Genomic DNA, 27,929 nt, shown 5'->3' on the forward strand with positions numbered 1-27,929 from the left:
CATGGAGATAATGCGGTGATGTAAAAGAAAGAGAGAAATGTTTAAGAAACATATAAATCGATTAGAAAACCTCTCGGAGAAGAATCCAATACATTCGTACTGAAAAATGGCAATAGTATTATGTAAATGAACAAAGAAGTATAATTTCTGATTCTGGGAAATTATCGATGATTCCACAATATAAAACACAAAGAAAACAAATCAATTATTCAAAACTATAAACATAATGTGTCGTCATGATTTAGAGTGAACACTGTGGGCGAATTGTTACCTAGGAAAACACACTTCACACAGTAAATTCTTCATGTCACCTCACTCGATTAAGGCTTGATTTTAATTTATAAAATTGTGCTTTGAATGTTCCTTGTTTTGCTTCGACAGGAAAAATCTTTTTGCTGTTAGATGTGTTTACCAGCGCGATTTCAAAAGGGTAAAAATTAAGAAATAAAACAACTCCAGGTAGAAAAAGAGTAAATAAAAATAATATATAAAACGATTCGTCACCACCGCGCACCGTCGCGCCGTTTGATCTTCCAATGTTTAGACTTGAGATCATAATAGAAGCGCTGAAATGTGGAAGTGGACAGTAGAGAAGAGTAGCAGACGCGCCCGAAAAAAAAACACAACAACGCTTCGCCTATGCTCATTTCGGATTATAATTGATCCACCGTTGATTTATGGGACGCGTCTTCGTTCGTCTTCGGGCAGAATGTAGCAGGATTGATACACCGTGGTTTTTTCTTTCCTACGAAATATGCTGCCGTTTTCGGGTTTGTTTGTGCTGCGGTAGTCGTCATATTGATTGTGCGCTTAATTGTGACGGGGTACGTGTCTGTGTTTGTGTGTAGGAGCGTCGTCACCTTCAGATCACCGCTTGGGAGATGCTCGAAATAAATAAATAAATACCACAAAACAGCATATGATTCGGCGCGGACGCCTAAGCCGATTGCGGGAAAATTTATCACCGTCTGAGCGAATGGTGTTGTGGTGCATTCCTTTCGCCGAAAAGGACGCACCGTTCCCCCCGGGGGCAGCAAAATAAATAATAAGCATTCAAAAGAAAAAACACCCACCAAGGAGCTAGATGCGTCGCCCAGCCCGATCCTCTTAACGAATTAATGATACCCGCTTTTTAACGATTTCAATCTTCTTTCGAAACCAATAAAAACGGGCCCTCGAACTTGGTAACTGGTGGGCAATAAAATGTGTAAAAGTTTGGCCCGTTCAACACCGATCCAGGGGCGGTCGGAGTCGAAAACGGGGCTGGCAGTGAAATTGTCACACAATCGTACTTTTTATTGCGATCCCCTGTTCCCGGAACCGTGTTTGTTTCTTTTTCGATTTCTTTATTTTGTATGCACCGATGCACCAACGGGAGGAAGGAGCGGGGGGTGGGAAATTCGGGCCATAAAGCACACGCGCATTTTTATGGTGCATGCATCTCATCCCGAAAGGCTTTTGCCATTCGCATGCCGCTTGTCGGTCGGAATATAGGTTTTTTAATTAGATCCCCCAAAAACAAAACGAAAAACCAAAACGGTGGAGGTGGAAAAGAAAGTGGAAAGGGGGAAATTCGAAACCCAAACCCGGCGAAGGGATTGATGGATGGATGGTGATGATGCCGATGATGATGATAATGATGAGATCCCACAAAGAGCGGGATGATGAGAACGCTAATTCCGACCGGATCGAGAACGCGCACGGTGTTCGGTTTATGAGTTTGTTATACTTTCATCCGGTTTATTATTTTCCATTCTTCTCTCTCCACCTCCTCCGCCGCCGCGGCGTAATAAAACTTTTGGTGGAAACTTTGACAAGAAGCTGTGGAGAAAGAAAAAAACGGTTTTGTGCCCGTTAAGCCACCGGAGAGTGCGTGTGGACAGTTCAATTCTCGAACTTTTCGTCTCAAACGACCAACACCTTTTTTTAAAGCCATCTACTCTTTGGTGGGAAAGGCGGGGAGGAGGGGGAAATACTGGGAAAATTTTCGTAAAACTAAAGCAAACAAAGCCTGGAGAAAATCGAAAAAAATGGAACAGGATGACGGAGAAAGCTCTACGCCGAATCCGGATTTCAGCTTTTGTTTCATTGGTTTATTCCTTAGATTACCATTTCTTCGCCTTCCACCGAACTTTAATGGCTTTCTCTTTAGATCCTGCCTTGCTCCATTTGTCATTACTTTAATGCCCACATTTATATGTTTCGGTTGTTTTGTAAACTGTCTTTTCCTCACCGTTTTTGTTTTTGTTGTTGTTATCCTCATCAAAGTTTGAGTCTTTGTTGTTTCGCTTTGGTTGTGGCGCCTCGAAGATCTCGTCAGGATCGCGCTACGGTTTCGTTCGCGTTCTTGTTTCATCTTTACGTTTCAATGTTCATCCTTTCGTTTTCCCTTCCCCCTACCCCACCACCCGACCGTATTGTTTCATCCCCTTTGACCTTTTGGGAGGAGGGGGACAAACCCCACCCCAAAGTGCATCGACTCCCACACGTGTGGGCTCGTTATGCTTCAATTGTTTTATGGTCGCTTTACGATGCTCGATGGCAGACATTACTGGGACAGCCCGAAAAACGCTCACACACACACACACATACATAAAGAATGGGACCTGCGTGGGATTTACGGGTTTTCCGTCCGGCTGGATTTTTCGGCTGGTGAATGTGTTTTACGATGAACTCGAACTGCTTGTGTCGCCAATGAAGACACTTTCTGGAGGATTGGAAGCCCTGAAGCAGGGGTTGGCAAAGTCCGGCCCGCAAAAACATTTTAGTGCTTCATACAAAAACACATTTTAATTTTTATCGAGTTCGTTTGTTGACAAAAGGGTAGTTTTCTTTTTTCCCAAAAATGAAGATTAAAATGGTTGAACGAGGTGTTCAATACCAAGTGAATGCTGCTTACATTTTTTAATAGACTTTTTCCATCGTATTTGCATTATTGATCGAGTTAAAATTTCCTACTCTCTTGAATCTCGGTGGCAAAAACTTGTTTACTTTGTATCAAAAATAATAACGTTCAAGAAACACAGTTTGCATACTTGTTACGATGTAAATTAAGACACGCAACATTGAAAACATTTCGTAGCTGAGTTATTATCACTACTGAGAGTAAGCCACCAAAACCAAAATACTTTCAAATAATTTGAGTAAAGAATTAATTTCAAGTACAATTGAAGAAATTAATAAACGGTACAACGAATGAAATTAACAAACGAAACGAAACGAAATTAACAACATTAAAGAAATTAATAACCGGTTAAATGAATTTGTTAAAAACGATCAAATTTAAACGAAAGTATGAAAATGTTTTAAAAAGCATAATGATGAAATTTCTAACATTTTATCTCACACTACTTTTTAAAGTAGCTCCACTATTTAAAAAATTGACACTCTAGTCAAAAGGACTATGAAAACATTAAATCATCATATAAGGTATCTGGCTCACAATTTCGGTATCATTTTAAGGAAACGTGTGCCGACCCCTGCCCTGAAGCAAAGCTTGAGAGAGAAGAGTATTCCTAAGCAAATGCCTTAAAAGATGCCAGACCAAGAACAGCCCGATTCAATTTTCTTACAAAATCACAAAATTCAAACCTAGAAGGAATAGAATTCCAACAAAAAATAGCTCGAGCTAGAGCTTGGAGTTTCCCCAAAAACTTTGAAGTCACCGGAACATAAGCTCAATCTTTCAAATGTTCCACAAGCAGACGATGTTTGAGCAGCAGTGTATCACTTTCTCGTTTCGCACCTAGAGGACATTGGCCTCGAACAAACATTGGTTATCAGCATGCTTTCTTCAGGATACGGCTAAGTTTGTCTCCGATCCGTTTGCCTCCCCTCCGATGTCTGGCTAGTCGGCTGCTAACTTTTCACTTCTCGGAACACGTCTTTTGATATTCAGAGGTTTACGTTCCACCTTTCAGTCTTTCCATTGCGACTTTTTTTTTGCTTTTTCTCCGGGGGACCTTCGCTCGTTTGTGCTTCGTTTGGTTCGTTCCGGAGTCGCTGCGTTCAATGGTCTTCCCTCGCCGTCGATCGATTGCTTGCGCCCAAATTCGCATTCTCGCGGGAAGTTCCAGGTCCTCCCGACGCAACGGGTAAAGGAAAAGTCATACGGTGGCTTTAACCCCCACTCCCGCAGCGAGTTGGGCAAGATTGAAATGAAAATAATTGAATATCAAGTACACATTCTTTGCGTTCGCGTCGAATGCTGGAGAAATAGGAATATGGCGACCTCGAGGTACCTTGCTCTGTTGTTGCCGCTATTTTTTGCTTTCAGGACTCACTACTTTCACAACAGCACTCTCCGAAAAAAAAGAAAAAAACAAGCGAAGAAAGCGAGAGAACTGGGAGTTGAACTGTCACCGTCAGCAGCCGTCAGCGACTACACGATGGTGCGCATCGTTTCGTTCTCCTCCTAGAGCTGATGTCAAGGATTCCTGATTGGCTTCGGCAAGATAATGAAATTGAATTTCGCGTCCGCTTCACCACCCGAATCGGGCTTCCCGAGGGGTTTTCCTTCGAAAATTTGTTCCCGACTCCGTTTGGTGAAAACCTTATCCTTCTTACGGCGTAGACATTCGGAAAAAAAGTCTCCCAAAGTGTTTTTCTGTCGCAGTGAGGAATAAGTCCCAGTTTAATTGATTATTTTCAAGGCATAGATGTTGGATTTATGTGATTACATAAGAAATGGAAGGTACAGCAACTTAACCTTCATCGCCGAGTTCAACAACACGAACTGTTTCGGACTTCTAGTACTTGCGGATAGTTTGGTGACCCTTTGAAGCGTTCAGAGTCTAGCCCCTAGCGGGATGCAAAGTTTGCCTGCGGTGAAAGTTGACCCACCGCTTGACACCGGGTGACAAACTTTAGAACTTTGCAGACGACGACTGGCCAACTCCGGATGTCGCAACTTTGCCACCCGGCTGAAGATGTTGCGCTGACGTGGGGTAAAGTGCTGAGTGGGGAGCTGGAGGTTTTCATCCCTCTCGCAGCAGGAAAAACAACATAGGCAGGAAGGAGTATCCTTCCTTGCTTCTTGGTGAGAGTCTTGGCCTTCTGGGACTGCTGTGCAACAGTGTCCGCTGTAATCCGAGTGTTGACGGAGGCCCGCGCTTCAAGATGGATCCCTTTTAATTAAATCCTTCAGACAGGCCGTCGACAGCTCTCCGGGTAGATCCCGCTCAAGCACTTGAGTGCGATGTCGCAGTACCTCCTAATCAGCTTAGGCGTTTCTCTTCACGGAGCTTGTGTGTTTTTTCTTCGGTCGGATATCGTAGACGTCGACGCCCCCGGTTCCTTGTTGTTGATAAAGCCTATTTCAAGCTCCTCATAATCTTCTTCATTATCAGTGTTTTCCGATCCCCTACCTTCCTGGATACCCGCGTTTGTTGCTGGTGTTTTTCTTGCCCCGAAAATCATCGGTCGGAAGTATGCCGGTTTGTCTTTTAGCCAGGAGATTTAGAGCTAACTTCGGTCCTCCCGGGTAGCCTCCGCAAAACACTCAGGATAGGCATAAAATACGCTGACAGCTGGGGCAAGGGCGTCTTTAACGAACAGGTTTTTGCGTGGACGTGTCGGGCCGCGCGACCAATGCGAAATTAATTGCAATGTTCATTAACGTTGAATGGCGGCACTACCCTGCGACAACCGGAAGACGGTGAAGGGACGCCTCCTTTTTCGTGCCTCCAAATAAGCGGGATAATCTACATCCGGCGTGGCTGACAGTAATGATTACTTAGCGAGGCCGAGATCAGGAGATGACACACAAATCCGTCATTCCTGGTGGATTAACTTCTTCGCCGTCGCTGCCGTAGCGACTCGAGTCGCACATTAAAGAGCACATCACCTGGTGGCTCCCCCCGTTTCCCCGTGTGTTTCGGGACGTTCCGCCATCTCAAGGGGTTGGTTTTGACTCGCACGCACTCCTGAAGACGACTTAGCAACGAGCGGCCGAAAGAACCGGCCCGTTATTTGCTACGCCATGTTTTGGTTGTCCGCGATTGAATTCGTCAAAAAGTCACAACACACGCACCGAGGGGGGGTGAACAGCGAGCTGACACGTTCCGGGAGTGGCCGCTCGCGTCGGAGTGATAAATATTTAAAGTGCCGAGTCACGAGCGTGTACGGGAGCGTGAGCGGACAGCGTAGCAGGCGTCCGGGTCCAAATCGAATTCACTGGGTACGCACCGGCGTGTGTGAGATGCTGCGTGCGATAACAATCTCGACCTTCGCTGGTGCCTGAACTTGGCGGGAGTTGGCGGGACTCGGTGGGACTCGAGCTCCGGAGAAAGCCCGGAACATCGGAGCGGAGATTGATGCAGGTGACGGTTGGCCGGCAACGCGCTCCAGATTAACATCTCGGCCTTGTAGTGCACTTAGCTGGACACCGGCTTAGCGGGCGATTGGGGCTCTGGGGCCCGTGTTTACACGCAGCCGCTCCAGCTCCTTCCAGCCGTCACAATATTATGCGTATCTGCGGTTCGCCATCGCTTGCTTGCCCCGGAGCAGGAACGCAGAGGCGAGTCAGTAGAACCAAATCGGCCTGCCCAGCTGTAGGTTTAGGACAAGTCTTGAGTGGCGGTTATGGTGAAATCGCCTGCTGGTGTAGCAACACACACAAAAAGATCAGTACCGGTACAGTCGCCTGTCGAGTCGCCGAGTCCTTAAGAAATGCCCGTTCCCCTTTTGCTCTCTCTCTCTCCTCTCTCTCTCTCTTTGACACCTGCCCGGAGTGAAGTTCAAACTGTCTAGTGTCCGTCTATCTAGCGAGCCGTCACTCAAAAGTCCGCCTGCGGCCCTCAGGCAGGGGGGGGGGGGGGGAGCTTTTGCAGAACCGAAATAGAAAAGAAACGGAACGGAACCGAACCATCGCACAGTTGGACGAATGGCTGGCGAAAGGTTATTAACCAGACAAGATAGATTTTCGCAAACGAAATCCAAGTACTAGAAAACAAGGCAGTGGCATATGAGGTGGGATGAATTTCATCCATTACTCTCTGACATTAGATGCACTGTAAGTCTAAACAACTTTGCAAAAATGTCTACTTAGGGATGTCTTTAGTCTCACTTTCCATTTAATGATATATGAAGTACCTAAATATGTCCATTAACGTGTCTCATATATCACTCAACAATTGGAGGAATCCAGATTAACAACCAATAGACAAAACGAAGAATAATACTATTATAGAACATGTTACGAGTGTTTAAATTAAGTACTGCTATCAAGCAACATACTTAAATGTGTTATTTAAAGAGTACCGAAGAAAACCAGTTTAGGCAATTCGACAAATATGTCAAACAACGGTCCAGAACTCAACAACCACGCAGTACTAGCATTGTCTTTAAAATGTTACTCCTCTAAATCAAATAAAATTTCGGCAAACGCGTTAGGAACCACGTCACTCACGTCATTTATTGGTTTTAATTATTCGTGATATACATGACTTTCCCAACCAGCCTGGGATGGGTTCTTTTTAAAAATTGAGCATGCCAGAGAAAACTCCATACAAAAAAAAACCAGCTCTCTCGGACTTAGCCGATTTTTGCGATGCCACCCTCGATGATTGCCGTGCGCAGATGCCGCGATAGTGGCGAAGACCCGTCGCTCGCGGACTTAGCCAAATTTTTCGATCCCACTCTCGAATTTTTGGATGGAGAGATCTTATTTGGGTGATCGAACGCGCGCACCCTGCATTGCGCTCGCTCCCGTACACGAGGAGCGCACCGAGCTCAACATTTTCCATTGCGGCACATCGCGTTGTGCGTTTGTCTCAGTCACTGCGTGCATCCGTCGCTGCGTGCATCCGTCGCTGCGTGCTCCGTCGCTTCAAGTATGAGCTTGCATTTCTCCATTAGAACGATGGAGACGTGAATATTTTTTACTCCTTCGCTGCGTTCATCACATGCGTAGAGCGATTTTGCCAGATCGACGTAAACAAAGCAACACGGTAAGTTCGCTAAAGTTTTTCGGCGATAATTACATATAATTTTTACATTTCATCTATTGTAGGGTAGTATATCTGGTATTCAATCAACTATCAACTATTCAACCTACGATTCTAGCTAGTTGGAGACATCTTTTTACGCAGAATGATAAGTTCCGGAGCAACGCACCTGACCGATAGAAGCTGAGCAAAAAACTTCCTCAACTGTAAGCTCTGCAGTGAAGTGTGTATATTTCATACGAAATAGTTTATTGTACAGTGTGTATGCTGTTCTTGATGGATCATCGATGTTAACTTAGTGTTCAGTGTTATTGGATTCACAAGAAATCGAGAAATAAAAAGATGAAAACGCAACAACAAACTTCGTCCAGTGTATTCATTCGCGCAAGGGCTGTGACGTCACAGCCGCGCGTAGAAGCGAAAGAAAAATCTCTCGGAAGTAACTCTCGGGTCTGGGGCTCTCGCGCGCTCACCTCTCAAAAATTGCACGGATGCAGCTGCTATTGTCACAACTATCCGTTGAACGGATAACCCTCGGTTTTTGAACGGATATCAACTCATCGCGAGGTTAAAGCACGCAAAAGGTTATTTGGGTTGTCTATGTCGAACGTCTTTGTCGAACGTATAGACTCACTTATACCTCAGCAACCTAGGTAGTTTTGCAAAAATTGTTAGCTTCGATGTTGTTTATCGTATCAGTACAAATGTCAAGGTATCAGATTGTAAAAATTTTGGAATTATTTTATTAGCGAAATGGATTTTGTTCGCCTAAGGGATGCTTCACCTCACCAGCTAGTCCCATCTCGTGTTGCCCTCCTGCTGGCCCACTGTGCGCGGTGGTGGTGAAACCTTCCGCTTCAGGGCAAACTCTCTCACAAACCGCCTCCGTTGCGTTCCTGCGGGTTTTGCTATCTTAATTCGAGAGGTACGCGCAAGCCGAGATAGCGATCGGAGAGCGAGGGCGAGGGGGGCTGAACGAAACAAAGTAAATGGCTGCCGGGAATGAAGGATGCTGCCCGGTTTTCAGCTGTCGAGAAGTGGCTGCGGTTCGGTTATCTGCCGCTGGCAATCGGCTGTCGGCTGTTGAGGGCGCTTCATCACCGCGCTACCAAAAAGTGCGCGGCGCAAGAAAAACCTACCCACACTCCTGTCGTATATGGGAAGGCTCTTGGCTTAGCAGGCCTCACTCTTCTTCAGATGGTGACCGCTGAAGAGCGGGTACGCAGTAGTCCAAGCGCAGAAGATGGCTGAACTCGCTGGTACTTGATCGTGTGTCGCTAATCCGATGGGGGGAATGGAAGAAGGCACTCACCAAATACTTGAGCGCCATCTTCGATACTCTAGGATCGTCGATCCGTAGCCACAAACCTAACCTCATATCGCCCTGCCCTAGAGGCATCGTTTCGGTTATTCGTCCCGCTCTCGGACTCGGCTTCCTCCAAGTGGAGGGGGGGGGGGGCAACGGGGCCGTTAAATTGTCCGCAAATAAATCACCACCGGAAGTGGGACCATCCCCATGGCTGGATGGGATGAGCGACCACAATCCCGGTGTGCTTTTATGCCACCGATAAAACTTACGACGCAAATTTGTTTTTACTACCCCCCTGTTCGGGAAGTGTGCGAACAACATACACACACACACACACACACACACACACACACATACTCACACATGGGTAGTGATCAATGTTGAGTCGCCACACGGCGCATAAATCTCCCACATCCTTGCCAGCGTAAAGGCAGTAATGTATGGTATTTGGACGTGTGCTTCATATAGGCGAACCCTTTCTCATAACTTGTTTGCTTGTTGTTGTCGTTGTGGTATTTTTTTTTTTTCTATTTTATCAACTAGCTCCTCGAAGTCTCGTCCCCCCAAAAAGTGCACGATTAAGCTGCCAGCAATCACATATAAAGCGAGCCAACAAACGCTTGCGGCAAACAGCCATAACTTACTCCTCCTTCTCTGGAATGAGGGAGGGGGGGGAATGGGGGGGGGGGAGGGGACAGAACTCTACACTTTATTGTTTGATTGGTTCGTCCCCGTTTCTAGCGGGCTTTTCTTACGACTGCACACACCAAATCGCAGCGAAGGGAACAAAATGGCGGATTCTAACAAAAAAATAATACACGAAATGCTTCTCCCAAATGCACGCGACATTGCACCAAATCGATCGAACTTTGACAAACAGCTTCGATGGTGGGGAGGTACAGGGGGCTGGGAAAGGGAGGGAGGGGGTCTTTTTGTGTTCGGGAACATACATAGATAAATGGGCCGGTTACTGAGTTATAGATGGATGCCACTTGGCGGAACATGGCTCGCGGTCAGGCGATAAAAATGAAGGATGTGCAGCCATAATCGAGCATTTGCACGCGCCGTGCCTGAAACGGGCTTCTCCTTCTCTCTCTCTTTTTTGTTTCTTTTTCCTCCATTTGTTAGAGCAGAGGTTAAGCGAGCTGACCCGAAAGCCTTTTTCCGAGCAAAACTTACCGGAAGGTAGCTGGCAAGGACATTTTCGCTTTGCACGGAAGTTGGACCGAAATTACCGTATTCATCGTTCCGGTCTCGGTTTCGCTCGTGTGCGTGTGTGTGTGCGTGTGTGTGTGAAAGACACAATGTGCAACGGGAAGTCGTTTGGTGGAGAAGGATTATTAAATGTTCTTGCACATTTGACCCGTTTTCTAGGGTCTGCTTGACTTCGGGTGCAAGCTTCGATTTGGGGGAAACTTTTCCATCAAGTTAGTATTTTTGAAGCGTACAGCAATTCTCAGAAGGGAAGGCAAGGTGTAGGTAACGACAAAGACCTTAGTAAATGTTGAATTTAAATCGATAATTCACAAATCTTGTTGAAAAAGATCCTTAAACGTATGAAAGTGACAAAATCGAACACAATCAGAATCTATAACTTATTAAAACTGGTCAATAAGAGATAGACATTTTAGAAGAAAAGTATTTCATTCTGGTAATTCACTAATTCAATCTTTAAATTACTGACTCACGCTACAATTTAATGCGAAAAAGACGAGATTTTTTCCAAAACGAATGCCTATGTACTAGAACAGCGTGGCAGTCAACGTGTCAACACGTTAAATTTGGTTATTCATCTTAAAATAAGCCTTAAATTTGTACTAAAACTAAAACTAATATCGCAACGTGAAGACAGGGTTTAAAAATGCATAATATTACCAAAGATAAAGTACAATTGGTTCGTCAATATTCGTAAATTGAGAAGATTCTTAAAATAATCTAACAAACACTAGGTTGAACTTGGTGAAAAGTGGAAGTTGGACGTGCTATTGCAGTATAAATGCTTAGCTTCGATTTGATATTGTGAAACAAACATTGAAACATATATTTTTGTTTTTTTTTTTTGTTTGTAAGTACTTTAACTTATTTTCTCGTTCTCGCCGGCGGGATGTGATTCATCCGTGTGTTTCGTGACACAGATAACCGACCGCTAGTCACTCCGGAAGTCGTTCGCCAAGTCGATAAATCATACAAACTTCACCCGGACGATGGAAAATTTCGAAAGGTGCAAGAAACACGGACAAGAAAACCTCGAAACGAGATAACCAAGCGATCGAAGGAGGAATTAAAACGATCACGTAACGCTTTCGCGCATTTCGTGACCCCGTTTTTAGGATGCTTCCGGCCTTTCCGGTCACTTTTCTCCCGCCCCGTCGGGGTCAGAAAGCTGCGGGTGCCTTTGCGAATGCCCTTACTCCCCTTCCCCTTCCGCTGACCCCGAACATTTGCATCCGAAATGAACAACAACAGGCTGAAATGGAGGAAGAATTTCGCATGCAAAGGCTCAAATTTATTCGATACATAAAAGCATGCAGAGTTTAGTCGTGCAAAAGAAGTGGACGAAAAGGAAGAGCATAGGGTGTAGTGGAAGGGGTGTAACTAGAAAACCCGATGTGTGAAGGGTGGTAGCTGTCAGACCGATACGTGGAAACGTCAAGCGTCCTTCATGGTGAAATTCATCATTTCTTCTTTTCCTTTAAATTTCTCCGAGCTCCTGCGTGGATGTTGGGGGGGTTGGGACTTTCCCTCCACGGGGAAAGCATACGATTGGCGCAGAGGAAGACAACACACAAACTCACAAACATACACACACAGGTGAGGTAATTGATTAACATCGCACTGTGATTGATTTGATAGTTGAAATAATGTGAGCTTAAGCTTGTAATTAATTTACATCTATTTGTTTGCGCGTGCTGCGGTGAGTGTGTGCGTGTGTAGCTGTGTATGTGGGAAGGATTTAGCATTAAACGCATACGATACCCACCCGCCACAGGCCCCCCCAAGCCCTTTACTCTTGAGATGTGACAGGAGGGGAATAGATGACGAGGTTTGTTGGATGGACGGTTGGATGGATGGATGGATGAGTCTGGCCGTTCACTGGGCGAATGTTGTACGAGGGCAGGATAAAGCCCCCCCCCCCCCCCCTTCCCTACCGGCATGGGGAGGCTGTTTTCCCGGGTCGGAAAACGGCACGAAGGTGAGGATTGATGGCTCGTCCGATGCAATTCGTTGCAAATTAAACGCTCTGCCCTTCGGAGTACTCCAATCGTTGTCGTGCACTTACACATACACTGCATGTCAGGTTAACAAGTGTAGACAGAAGCTCCAATACCATTATACTGTGGGCAATCGAAGGAAATAAAGTCAAAGGAAAATTGATATACAATTAGTTTATTATTTTTCCAAAACCAAATCTATTACCGACATCTTGTATCATTCTCTCTCTCGTTTAAGTACAAAAATGCACACACATATACACGCAGGCGAGCGTGCGTTGTTTTACTAGACCGCCAATTAAGTGCACCATCGTCTATTGTAAATCTTTTCGATTTTTAAGGTCGCCTTCATCCATCCCGATGCCGAAGAGCTTGCGTTTGACAGGTTACAAGCAAGAAAGATTATGCTACCGATGCCGACGCAAACCCCAGTCTCTCTCTCACACACACACACAACAGCAGCAACAGCAGTTCCCCTCCTATCGTCGAGCATGATCTGCCGGTGATGTTGATGATGCATGCGCTAACGAAATTTATTTCAATCGATGTATCCGGTTGCGGCTCACTTTGAATAATGCAGCGGTGCATCCTAACTGAATACGTACGAGTGTGTGTGTGAGAAAGAGAGAGGGAGAGAGGGAGAGAGGGAGCCGTGATCTAATAATGATGTCCATGATGGGAAGGAATTTATGACCGGATCGTTCCATCTTAAAATACCCGCACGGTGTTTCCGATCATTTTACTCCGCCGCCCTCTCACCCTCGTCACCGTGGGGAGGGGTTTTATCAATGCTTTTTACATCTCCTTTTGGGAGAAGATCTAACTGATTTTCCTACATCCTTAGAGACATTTTCCTGCATCCTTCAAGCAGTAAAGGTAATAAATTTGACGATAAATCAATATATCGCTCTCATTTTGACAAAACTTAATGTAAATTGGGTGAAATGATAAGAAAACTCATCCCAATACTCAATCAGCAGCAAATCAACAGCAGCAGCTTCGAATCAACAGAAACTACATGTTGAAAATAATGTTTACTGTGTTCTAGAGCTTGGTACAGTTCACCGACAACCAGTTAACTGATTTAAATTACACAACAAGAACTAAATGCCTTATATAATAGTGCGAAATGATTCGCAAACAAGTAGTATAACGACGAAAACTTGGTGCAAGATCATTAAATGTATGTATTCAAGGTGTTTTATTGTATATCGAATAGGAATACCGTTTTTTTTTGGAAAGCAATAACTAAGCTTCTAGCCATCACAAACTGCAATTTTCATTTCGTTTTAGAGAAATATTATAGTTTTACTTTGGTAGCCATCTCCAATCATAAAATTTTAGTTGAAAATATATCTAAGTTTTAGGTTTTAATCAAATGTGTGTCATAAAATATTTAAATAAATTAAAAATAATAGAATACAATAAAAAGGAAATAATTTAAACAAATAAAAGAAAAAGGAAATATTTTAAACAACAACAAATAATTTTTTTAAGAAATAAGGAAATATTTTAAAACAAATAAAAAGATTAAATCTTTAACATAATCTTCATAAAACAATACCTTAAACAATAGTGAAAGCAAAAAAAAAGGTACACATGGTTTATTTTCTAAAATTCAATTCTTGGCCTATCCTAGCTTTGAAAGGAGCGGACTGGTTTTGAGAATAAATAGTTTGATATATAGTTATGTTCATATTTTCCTACATTCGATTCTTGATAATATTTTAAGTCAATTGGCAATCTTTTGATTGACGAATGAGAAAAACGATTGAAAAAAGTTGGTGTGGTATTGTTCAGATTTAGTTTATATCAATCGAGTTTTTTTGGAGAGATGGGAACTTTAATCAAATAAGTTGTCCTTCGCACGCACAACGTATAAAACATGCTTTTAATTATTTCTTGAAAGTTTTATCTTCTTTGAAAAACCTAGTTTTGGTCAACAGAATTCTTTAGCAAAAGATATCGTTTCGCTGGCAAAAAGCTTATTAGAATGTAATAAATTCAATCAAAATAAAAAGAAAAACGAGCTAAACTCCGACGAACTTCCCTGCTTGGTTCAATAAAACGATTACGGTTTGGTTCAGTAGGGGAAACCCGAGGTTAAAAATTAATCTGCAAGCATCATTGAGCACCTCAGATCTGAGTCCAACAAAGAGGTTCCCGTGTAAAAACTCCCAATTGGTCTAGTTCAGTCACCTGTGTCGAACCGCAGCGGATGGGATGGACACAATTGGATCGGCCATCCGGATTTGTGACGACCTAGAGCTTTAAAGTGTCTTCCGTTCCCGTTGCACAGTCAAGTGCTTGCAGCATTCGCGCTAAAAAAAGGACCTGCTTTGCTGCAATTAGAACCAGCGGATAAGAGGTTTGACTTTAAGCGTTGAGCTCTCTCCTGAGCCGGGACCATTTACGAGCGCGGCTTAACGAGCCTTCCGGGCCTACCGTGTGGCACGTCGCGAGCGATTAATCCTTTGAGGGGACGCGAACTAGCCGGAACCATGGACGTCAAATGCGATTACACGCGAGTCCTACCGTCGCGGCCGTAAATGATGCACTGGCAATGACTTCACAGTGCAGCCATCATCGGAACACTAGCGTAACCAAGGAGTAACAAAACCCATCCGAAAAATGATAACCATTTGCAGTGGAAATGTCATTCTCCTTCGAGCTTTATTTTGCACTTCAACTAAAAAACTAAACAACTTCAAACAGCTAAGAACGATAGAATTCGTGAAAAACGATCGCTCAAATTAACGGCTGTCAGAATGGTGACTGTTAAATCTTGTTCGAATGCTTTAGCAGTCTTTGTGGACGAAAAATCTATGGGAAAACAAATAATCTAAGGTAAATTAAACAATCCACAACTTCAAGCTCAACTTGTGGCTTCATCTGTACTCATAAAAAAATGAAATTATTTCTTAAAGAGGGTTCAACTTATGTAATTTTCGATGCACACTTTTTTCTCGATTTGCCGATTCATTCGGGCCTGGTCAATTTTATCTTATTTGCTTCTCGGATCTGGTGGAACAGAAAAATCTTATTGTTTTGTTTTAGATTTAGTTTTGAATTTTAAGAAAACCCCTTTTTTGCATTTTGAACAAATAAATAATAACACATTATAATCGAAAATTGCGTAGCGGTCAAAATGATTGCTGTTTGCATTCTAGTGTTAAACGAAGCTTTGGTTGCGCTTTGCTTATCGGGAATGAGAGACGGCAAATCCCTCGGCAAATCCTCTCGAATCATATCCCATCATGTCATGCTTTACGTTCCATCCATATTTATTCTTTCCTACCCTAACTCTTCATCACTCCCCGGCCAGCCACGAGTCCGAAGATCGACGCGACGAGGAACAAACACTGAGCAACTGGGGATGGGGGGGGGGGGGGGGGGGGGGGGGGGGGCGGAGAAACACGTGGGACGGGGTTACTGCCGTTATTCGATATGTTTTATGTAATCGATATCCATCCATCGGGCGCACGGAGCGATAAAAAGCATCGAAGCGATTGACTCCACGAGCGAAAACCGTCCCGCCGGAGCACCGAGGAGAGGAGCGGAACGGCGGAGGCTGCCCTCTGGGAAGCGGTTTTCTTCTTTTCCTTCGATTTCTTTTATCGATCGCGCGTTTTTCCTACCCACTGGTGCCGATGTGCATTAGCCAACAATAAGAAACAAAAACCGACAGGGAATAGGGAGAAAAAATCTGTTGCAACTAGTGTCACCAAAGAGGCTTGGTGTGAGTGGCAAGACAATTTGGAAAACCAAAACGGATACTTAAAACAATTGTTTTGAGAAAATTGAAGTATGTTTTACCCGAGCAGAATCATCAACAATAAAATAAGCAATCTACGCAAAACAAACTGTAATAAAGAATAAAACAACCATATTATATTGGTTGCACATGAATAAATGTTTATTCAACATCGAAACGCAACGCTATACAACAAAAAAACATTATTTCAAATATCAAAAAATCTTTGCATCGGTTTAAAACACGATTAAAACAAATTATTTGTACGGGAATTCCAAATAAAATACATTGCTTGCCGTTGGAGCTATCAAAACTAGTTATGTGTGTACTGAGTGAGAATGAATGAGTGATTAGAATTTCACTATCAAATTGATAGTTTTGAATAATTTCGGATAACTCGATCAGATAATAAAGGAGATACAAATCCTTTTTGATTTGAATCCTTAACAGGGATTTGATTCCCAAAAAAGTGAATGACAAAGTAAAAGAGTTGCTAATCACAACAATGGTTCGAATCCAAAAGAAAAATTCGAACCCAAAGTAGACGTTCTAATCGGAAGGGTGAATAAAAGAGTTAAAATCGGTGATTCGAATCCTCATACAGGAAATCTCGATTCCACAAAGAACAATACGTTGTGCATATAAGTTAGAGAGAAAGCATGGAAATAATGTTTTTGATTTTGGTTGTGTTTCTAATCACTGTTTAAGATTCGATTGTTTTTTACGTATTCAGATCCCTGTAACAACTAATAATCGATGTAAAATATTCGGGTCATCGATGATGATTGTTCAAACTGATTTAAAAAAGTTCTAGTTCTAAAAAAAAAGTATTGTTCTCATTGCTAAAATATGCAGAGCAAAACACAAAATTAACCAAGTCGTGCTGTTGAGCTCAATAAAAGATGTGATAATGAATCATTTCACTTTGCCATGGCAAATTATGTTTACAAGAGACAAAAGTTAATTAAATAACACTTTACATAATATAAATTGTGTAGTTGTGTTATCGTTGGTAAATAATATCAATATATTCACTGACAAAAATGGAATGTGTTTGAATGTAAAATGGTAAAAAGAATTGCAACGGAGGGGCTTTTTACATTATTTGTTTGATTGAACTATGACAATATCATCGTTATACAGTATATTAAAATCAAATACAATCATCATTCGAATGTTTACGTTAAAACCACCGATGTAAAACCTGCCCTGAATTGTTTCAGGGGCATTCGTGAGCAGCTCCGCGGTTCTTCCGACGGCTTCCGAGTGCGCCGGATGTTAAATATTCATTAACATAAATTACTCCTTTCCCGTAAGTGCGGAAGCTCGCGCAAGCAGTGTCTGCCTGCACTCCTGAAGTCCTGACTTTACAACCCCGGAAATTGAAGGAGGGACGGCGGGAGGGTGGTGGGACGGGTAGGTGTTTCCATTTTAAATACATCTCTTGTTCTCTTTGCACACAAAATGGAGGAAAAGGACGTGCAAAGGACGTGAGGCGTTGCTAGAGCAACTGTTTAAAATCAGCACGGGAAGTGGTTTTTCGCTTTCTTAGTCATCTCGTCCAGTTGTCCTACACTCATACACACATGAGCGACGGTGGAATGCGTGACATCGAGGCAGAAATAAAACACGGGCGGTAGTAAGCACTTAGAGTGGAATATGGCCAATATAAAACCAGCACGACACCGAAAACCGATGCCCAGGGGGCCTGCTAAAGGGGGCCCGCATATCAATCCTCCCGCCACCCCCCGTACCTCATCAACCCACCGGAGTATCCTCCTTTTCCCACCGCGATCGGGGCGCGTGGATATCCCGACTAACCAATTCCCAGCAAAACCCCCTGGAGAAAGTGAAAAAAGCAACAGCGAATTCAAAACACCCGGCCTGGGAAGGGGGTAGAGTGGTTGAGGAGACACTAGGCCTCCCAAAGCCCCTTTCGTATAATCGAAGCATGATTTATGGAAGCCGTTTCCGCCACAGTTTTACTCCGCGAGGGAGAGGGTTTGGTGTCTTTTCTTGTTTTTTTGTTTTCGACTACATGATATTATTTGGATTTTTATTACGCTATTTGTCTCTCGAAAAAATCCAACCCACTTCTCCCCTCACCGACCGGGAGGACGGGGAGAAAAGATCCCAGGCGAATGGAGACGAAACAAAGCGATCGAAACAACCCGATTCGCTCCCACTCAACTCGTCATTAAAATCTCGCGGGCGCTCGTAATTTTGCCCCGTGGCCTGGTGTGCGTTACCGGCGGCTCGGAGGAACAGGGAGGAAGGGGTGCGGTGGTGCAGGAGCGGTGCATCATCATCATCATCGTCGTCGTCGTCGTCGTCGCTCGCACCGCAAGTCGTCGTTTAGTCCATCGAGACAGTTTTATTGCATTTATTTGTATTTTATTATTGTTTTGCTTGGCTCCCTTTGGCATCGGAACACTGGCATCGCGTGCAGGAGGAGGAGGAGAAGGAGGAGGACGGAAGCGACGGACCAGGACCCCCCGCCTGACCAGGGCTCGGAAACCACCCTGTGCGCGCACCGGCTGAGATTAAATCATGGCCGCACGTGAACGGTTACGTGATCTTTATCGTCGCCCATGACTGATAGATGACCCGCCTGAAATCGGTGGACCAACGGTGTGGATTGAGGAGGGAGAGTGGGAACTGAAACGATAAAATAAAGATAAAAATAAAAATGGTAGGACCGTCCATGACTCGTGGATGACGACTTTTTAATGCCATTTCTTTTCGTGGCCGAACGATTTTAACTGACATTTTGGGAAGGGTAACGGCTATAGGAAAGAGGTGGGAGTAGGCGGGGTGGAGGGGGGATGGCAGTGTATCAAATTTTAAACACTCTTCGAAGGTTTCCACTACATCGAGCGCACAGGAACTACCGCCCGGCTGTGCGATCGCTCCAGGTGATCCGCATTGAGTCGCTATCTCTCAAAGACTTTGGAGTTCCGCTGTAGGCAATATCCAGAATTGGTGGAGCTCAAAGGCAGGGTGGCGGGAAAGCGATTCTCAAGCTGGATCTCTATGGGTTTTAACGTCCACGTGGACTTTGGCCCAGGTCCTGCTGATCCACGGTCCAAGGTGATGTCGGAAATGGGAGAGAGAGGCCCACTTGGATTAAATTCACCGAATTTATTGGATTTTTCGCCTCCCGATCGTTTATACCACCTGAACATCCTGTCGCCCTCCCCGAGCGCCAAGTCCGGGGCACCCATCCCACAACAATGGGCATCAAATGGGAGCGTGATATCTGAGCGCCTGCTTGCCTTGCCTTTTGTAAAAGCATATTGGAGTTTGATTTGATGTGATGGTGGCCTTTTACTATCTTTTTTTCCTTCGACTACATTCCACACTCGAAGCGCCCGGAATCGAACACAGAAACGACATGGCTTCAGCAACCGATCCTGGTAGCCCATCACCCGCCACGAAGCGCAGTGAAGTGGAGATGGGTCGGGGCAACAAGTCAGCCATCGTTCCGGGAGGATTCAGATTTCAAGCGGACGGTGTGTGTCCTCGTCAAGCATAACGAAAGAACAAGAGAGTTGCAACCTCCAGGCAGACGTGAGCACGAAGCGTGAACAGCCGAAGGGCCGCCGTCGGGCTTCTAGACACTTGTTATCAGCTGTCAAAATATTGCTTCCACAAGCCATACAAGCGGAACCGGTGCCGGGGATTGCGTTTGAATAATTGATTCCAGGTCAGCCAGATTCGCCCCCTGAAGTCTGGAGTCTCCGAATGCTCCCATGGCAACAGGTCGACCGTGTCTCTTCCCGACGCTGCTGATGCTCCTTTTTTCCTGGATTATTAATTTTACATCGGATCCGTGCTTCCACCCTCGCACCCCGGGTTCTTCGTGCACTTTCTCCGCAGTCCCGAAATCGATACATCCTGTCTTCACTCGAACCACATTTGAAGGATGAAATCGTGCCTGTCAACAGCTCACGGGTACCGGGGATGTTCCGGTCTGACGCTGGCCGTGCCCCGGACACGGTTGTAGTAATTGGATATCCGATTCGGTGCGCAGCTTTTCGGACGGAAGAAACAACAATCCTTGACCCAATTGCTGACGAATCGGACTCGGGATATCGATTGCGATTCACCCAAACCTCTCAGACATTGAGCCTTACGGTACGTTCAAAGCTCCAGAAGCGACTAGATAAGAAAACTTAGAAGAACTCCTAACCAACCATTGCCCGATACTATTTCGATCGAAAAGACTTACAGCTTCTGGTTCAAAAAGCAAGTACTTTGTGGAACTCATATTAGATGCGGATTCCGGGGTTATACTCCTGTGTTTACCATTCATCCATGTTTATTTATATTCCTTCACGGATCAGCGCTTTTTGTGGCTCGTTACTGCCAAATTTGGTTTTTAATCTGTGTTTTACATAGGAATTGTAACTCATTTACTCGAACAGACAAGCCTGCATCAACAACGATGACAAAATACACCTCTTGTTTTAGCGTGTATTCTATGTTTAGAAGTTGTTCTGGTGATATAATCTTCAAATAAACTTAATAATAATTCAAATAATCTTTGGACTTAAACACATTGTCAAATTTTACATTCGCCAACTAACAAACTGTTGCAATTAATAAAACACCACATATTTTGCAGACCGGACCGATGCCTTGTACCCTTCTAAATACCTCTAAAGAGTTAAACAGACAATTTCAATTGTACGTATATTGAATAGCCTTATCGATGTGAACTATTCTGTATGATGCTTCGAGACGGAGTTTGCGTTCCAGTGCTTTTGAAGTCTATCTTGTAGTCACTCCAGTTCCACCAGCTCTAATCCTTCATCCTCTACGATACTTACCTGAAAAACTCAACAAACAAATCTGGATTGAAACAAATTGAAAAGATTCGCGGTGCCGGAGTACTAGCTGCCGGGAATGCGCCCTCAGCACAGGATGGATTGCTTTTCCACCGTCGTAGGCACGCGGAAACGAACTTTTTTTTCCTGCATATCCTTTGATCTCAACAGTATCCATGTTTGCGGAAGAAACGGGATCCGTGTTTCAGTTTGTTGTTTTTTTTTTGGTGTTTCCCTCACTCTAGAAGGCCAGAAGTTTGACAAAGGGCTTAGAGGACTGGTCCGATCCGCAATTTCTGGCAGCATTGTTGGGCGTTGGGTACAATCAATTACACGGCCGGCGAGTATTAACTTGGTCCTCAGGGACTAGAGCAGGCCAGAGCTTAGCCGAACTTCTGGAGCGCTGCATTGTTTGATCACTGCAGAGGACCTGCGTGGAGTGTTCGGAAAGAGAGCGTTCGAATACCTCTTGCTGCGGGAAAATCAATCCTTCGCCAGCCGCCTTCCGCAGCAAAACCCTACACAATGCGCATTAGCAAGCTTTTCCGAGTTGCTTCCGGTTCGCTTACCGCTCGAAATCCTCTTTCGTGTACCCTTTTTTTTTTGTTTTGCTTTTCTTTTGCCGTCCTGTGCCGGCTCTATATTAAATTAGCCAAATTAGCCAGCCCCAGCCAGCCTCGGGCCTTCCCGTTCGGGATGCCGCCTTTGAACAGGCCTCAGGAACACAATAGGACATCCGTTCTGGGGCCTCCCGGGTCTCTGTTGCCCCGGCTCTATTGTGATCTATTTTGGCTGCAGAAATTGAATTTTTATGGAGTTTTTTTACCCGAGCCTGCTTTGCGCGCTCGCTTTCATCGCCATCGTGCCGGTGCTGTTTGCCGACGTCCTTCTGCTTCTCTCTCCCTCCCTCTCCGGCGAAATACGACACCCTTGACGAAGGACGAGCGAGCCGTATCAAGCCCGCAGGGCTTTCGAAATAATTCACGCTCGCAGACGGAAAAAAGCCCCGACGAAGCGGGGAAGCGAAGAGCGAAAAACACCCAAATCAACACCACGTCACGGTACGCCAGGGACGCGATTTGTCCTCGGGAGGGCACAATCTGCCCCGGCCCCGAATCCGGAAGCTCCGCTTACGAATGCGCTTCTTTCACGCCGAAAGCGAAAGGACAAACGGAGTTGTGCTGCAAGGCATACCTCGTTCGTTTATCTCATCAGCGCGAGAGCTTGTCGAGCTCGCGTTTGTTACGTTGATCTTCCTTCTGACGGGCTGGCTGCTACATGTCCAAACAGACGAAACATGGACGAACAGCATCCTTGCCGACCGACCAACCAATTGTTGCCTTACTAGTTGTCGGATTTTGAGCATTCGGTCAGAAAACGGACAAGCCAACGGAAGCTCTGTTTTCGAGGTTTGTTTTTCTTCATATCTACTTTACATTGAATGGTTTTCCATACCTCAATCTCATCAGTGTGATGGAGGGCTTGTAGATACAGACGGTGTGCCACACCTCTTCAGTTTAGCTATGTTTTATCAAAGGCCTTTTCCCATAAACTGTGTCTAGTTGCTGTAAACATTTCTGTGCAGTTTTGTTATGTGGATTTGTTAAATCATTCTTTGAATATTGCTTGCAAACAGCTGTACATTTTTTATAAAATCTTCTGCTATTTCATCTTTGTCGATCCCATAAACGTGGTTGAAACGATTATTTTTATTTATTTTACATCATTCCAGTGTTTATCAACTCTATCTTTGCTGTTTTTAGTTTGAAATGCTTGGCTTAGCATGCTTCTAGCAAGGATTGAAGTTTTCCATTGTTTGACATTTTCCTAGACATCAGAACCGGTATGAATAAATCACTTTTAATGTGATTCATGAACCTTGCTCTTTATTCTGTAAGTTATTATTCCTAAATGACACAAGACTTATCATCAAAGTGATACTGTTTTTTGTTCCATAAACCTTGTTTTTTTTTATTATTTTCCGTTCAACCGTCAAAAACCGAGATATTGGCAATAAAGTTAGTTTACTTAAAATTGAGCATAATTTTACGGTATTGGAAATACGATATTTACAAGTGTTTGTATTTGGATAAAAGTAAACATACTTAAATGATCAAAAATCATCGAACTGTTTCATCACTTTGGAAACGTCTTCTTACGTTTATTTGATTTACAGGGTAAGGATTTGGATTTGTTCACAAAAAGAAAAGTCCAATCATACGTACTTTTTACGTTCGTATCGTATAAAACCAGTACCTCGAAAGCTAAAAAAACCTATTTCATACCTTTAATGTTTTCTTTGCTTTCGTGATGCTAACTGATGAAAAATTATTTAACTTCTATGTGAGGCGTATTCATCAGCTAGATCACATTGTTGATTGTTCATTGCTATTTTTATGAATTCAAGCTTCAATTTGGCTCCGTTTTTTTATCGTCCCACCAGTCCCACACACACACACTGCACTACGGTCGTTACTCAGCGTCTTTAAGTGTTTGGATGTTTCCAATTTCCACCTTTATCGCGAAGCAGTGGGATCCCGTACGCACCGTCGGTGCTTTATTTGCCCTCCCCGTCTCCTCGGCGGCGACGAACGGAATGGAAATGGAACCGTTCCAACGCTGTTTTGCTGTACCACACACATGCTTGATCGTGCCCTTGTGCCCTTGTGCATCGTGTGCAGCTCGTCGCAACCGCGAGTACCGAAACCGCACGGCGAACAGCACAAGAAGCAAAGGAGGGGCGAGAGCAAGAGAGATAATGTATTGAGGCATAAATACTCCTGCTATATTTTATATTAATGAATATTTAATCACATTTGCATGCATAATGGTGCAGCGCGCGCGAATAGTGATACGATAAAGGAAGGGAGGGGATGGTGGGGCAGGTCCTGGAGAATGGGAGGTAGCTTCATGCTATACCCCTGTAGAGGTGCAACGGTTGGTGTGTGTGTGTATCGTTCGGTAGAAAAAGCCCTGGCCTGGAGCTGGGCGAGTTTGTTTAATTTTTCACCCGGGCGTAAGGCGCCTCTGCACTACATCTGCAGAGCTGGAAACTCGGTGTGGGAAAGGGGAGGGAAGGGGACAAGGGTAGGAGGATGGTGGAGATGGGAGGGACACACAGAAAAAGGCGGCAAATGTGATGAGTGATTGGGATACAGTTGCAATCAGTTGGGAAAAGAATGAAATACGACTGATATGTGGACTCTGCGGTACGTAAACCTGCCCGTCTGCGAACCTATGCACGGGGGAATACAGACTGGTGTGGGGTGGGGAAGCGGGGGACGAACAGGGGGAGCGTAAGCGAGAAACTGCTTTGTAGGTTGGCGAAGCGCGGAATGCACCTCCCTTGTGGACGCAGCAAGTGGATCTTTTATGTTTATTGTTATGCGCGTAATTGCAGGGAGTCGTGCCAGGGTTGGAGCAAAATGATGGATGGATGACTGCAGAGAGCGAGAGCACACGTGCACATACACACACATCTATAGGCACGTAATGTAGTGCTGTAAGATCGATCCTGATGACCGAAAAAGCCGAAGAAAGGCCAACGAACGAGCAAGCCTCTGCTTCTGCGGTTGGATTTCTGGTCTGTGGAGTCCCAGACCACCAGATAATGGGAAGGTGGAGGGGGAGGAATTTGTTCCGAGCGAGGGAAACCAAGTCATAGGAAACAGGGTGACAAATGGAGCTAGGTCGCACAGGATGAAGTGTGACGCGTACATTCCTAGTCCCTTGGGTGACGCAATAACTTCGTCGACGAACCCCCGTCCGGAACCTATACAATATCTCCAACTGTTCGGTTTCTGTTGACTTCAGCGTCAGCCTCATCACTTCCAATCCTCGCGGGTGGAGGGAACGCCACAACGCAAGTACTAATATGCTACTCGACAGGGAGGTCATCGCATAGCTCATAAATCTCCGCTGTTGCCATGGAAGACCTAAGATCTTCATAGGTATCTCCTTCTCGGGTGCGACATGACCATGTTTCGTAATTCTTCAACCCTGCACACACGGTGGGGTTGAAGTTCCTGGAATGTTCCAACCTCTTGGTCGTAGACAGGAAGACGAATACTTGAAATCTGACAAATCACAACTGAATTTGGAAAAATGAAAATCCTAGAGAGTATATGACACTGTTTCGCTAGAATACTTATTCCTGACCTAAAAGAAGACTGTTCTGACTACACCATCAAATTTTTCAACAAAGACGTCACAGCCTTGGATACTCGGAGATCGTCCGTGCAAGAAATCTTGCTACCCAGAGTACAGAACTGTGGTCCGATGTTCGAATCAGATTCGGAAAATGCGAAAAGTCCGATTCCCTTTCAATGCCCGACATCCTATTAAGCGAATCTCTGGAACGCGTAGTTTAGCAATGCAATCACATCATCGTCGTCGTCGGAAAGGATTGCTTACGGTGGTTGACGCGTGGAAAAGGCGAAGGATGGCCGACGGTGAAGAAGGCACACCAACGCAAGAAAGAGTTGGTGAATTGGAACTCGCGTGTACTACCCTGGAAAGAGCCGTTGTTCGACGACTTCAGCGAGTGTTGCTTAAGGAGCTTAGCAGGAAAGGAGAATCGTCGTGTGAAGTATGTGTGTTTGTGGCGTTGGTTGTTTCTTTTTTCGGTTTCTGTTTGTGTCATATTACTCTTCCCCTTCCCCTCCCTCACCTCTAACATCGGTGACAGCGAGAGCGATTGTTCTGGAGCACCTTTCCCAACCCAGATCCGAAGCGAAAGCCCCTTTTCGAAGGCCACGCTAACGAAACGTCGAGGCGAGAACAATCTAATGAATACCACTCCGGCAGCTTGGAGGTCGAATCCTTGCCAGCACTCGGGCGGGCAAAGGACACGTCAAAACCGGCTGGGGCAAAACATATGAAGCCAAGGAACGTCCAAGTCGTGGCGAAGCCTTTCTGCCTCGCTCCTTCTCATTTCAGCTTCAATTTAATTTTATGACCAATTTAATAAGATTATCTTGCTTCGCTCGCTCGCCCATCCGGTACGGCTTTTCTGCTCCGGTTTTCCCCTCCTCGTGTGTACGTTCCTTCTCGCCCCCTTATGCCCTCCCCCTCCAAGGGGTTTGGATAAGCCATTGGCGTTTTTCTTTTCCCCGGCTGTGAGCTCGATTCTTGCAAAACCCCACACCAACTATTCGACGCCCGAGAAGATGCTCAGTAATGCAGCAGTCGATTGCAGAATAAGCGGATTATATGGCGGACGTCTACACCTTCCCGACGTTGGTTTCACCGCCCCCGTTCTGAGGCGCAATCGTACGATTCTTCTGCAAAAATGATTGCCGCGTGACTGGATTCTCTAAAATAGCTCCAACAATGGCTCCGACATTCGGAAATAGAGTGAGAGAGAAGGAGACCAAATGTGTAGAACTAGATCGAAGGAACAGGGATGAGTGAGTGCGAAAATAAAACCTTTTTTCGGCTGATTTGGAATTCAACAAAGCGGTGGACTAGCCATTCCGACTTCCAGCATGATTGACTCCCGGGGAGGAAGCTCCGGAGGCGCTCATTTGTCAAATTATTTGCCCCACTCGGTCGGGCGCGTGCAACCGTGGCTGATAACGCCATGCCGTCGCCCGAAATTGTCTGCCCACGATTCTGGCACATTCCGCCAGCGCCAGGCAGCGGGCTCGTGTACCCCTGGATGTTCTAGGAAGTTGGATGCGACAGTCGTACGGATTGAAAACCCCCGCAAGGCGATGGAAAAGTGCTCTCCGGACGGCATAAGTTTCCAGTCAATTGGAGAACCATAATGCTCCGGTCGGGAATGGCGATGGCACAAGTACAAGCCCGCAGTGCAAATGGTTCATTGGACGCGCACTTTTGGAGGCGATGTTCGGTCATCTTCCAGCTCGGAATCAAAGAGGGGTGCGGGTAGTGGAGCTAACTTTCGTACAGACACAAGAGTGTTTGAGCTGATTGAATCATTTCAGCTTCTCACTTCTCGATTTCGTTAGTTTTACAATGCCCTACCCCCTACCAAAGTATAGTTGAGAAAAGCCTCCATTTGCTTAACAGGAAGTCAAGTCAACTCATATCAACAGTTGCTTTTACCAATTCTCCTTTGAACCAACTTCAATAAAATATTCCAAACAAGCCATCAATTTGAACATTTTGTATACTTCTCCAACTATATCAAATCATTCATCCCTGAGTAGCAGAATTAAGAACCACACCTTGTATTGAAATTACGTACTCCGGATTTTAGACCTTGTGACAAACATTGTTACCCTAAGTACCAAACATTTAGCAAAAGTTCCAAAAATTCTGAACACCTTCCAAGAATTCGCCGGTGAGAGACTCGAGTCGTCTATTTCCACAGAGATGTGGTAGGACATGGATAGAATTAAAGTTTCGAATCTTCGATTCCAGATAGGGGAAAAAAAACCTTCACCCATTGCAAACTACTGTGAATGTGATTGAATCCTGTCATGCGTGATTTCCGGGCTGGACGCAGCTAGGTGGAAAAGTGCACCCAGCCGGTGGTGAGTGATTTCCATCTGGTGGGTTTTCCCTTTTTGCTCCCTCTCTTTTTTGTGGATGATCGGAAAAAGTTGCTTTCTTATTGCAATTGGGCGTGGTACGGGCCGTCCGAACGAGGCTGAGGTTCTCTCGTTGAGTTTGGCTGTGGGCTATGTCTCTTCTCCCCTCTCATCCGCTCACTCTGAAGACAGACATCTAATGTGTGTCAAACGAAATTTTGTCAAAAAAAGGAGATAGAATAGAACGTCCCCGACCGTGTAGTGTCGCAGTCCGAAAAGGCCGAATTTGCATATGCCACAATTCGTGCCCGGGGTGTACCCTCTTGCACGGAAGCGCACCGCAAAGGAAAAGGACATCCTCCACCCCAACAGGGATGTGGAG

This window comes from Anopheles ziemanni, chromosome X (genome assembly GCF_943734765.1).
Source record: "Anopheles ziemanni chromosome X, idAnoZiCoDA_A2_x.2, whole genome shotgun sequence".
NCBI lineage: Eukaryota > Metazoa > Arthropoda > Insecta > Diptera > Culicidae > Anopheles > Anopheles ziemanni.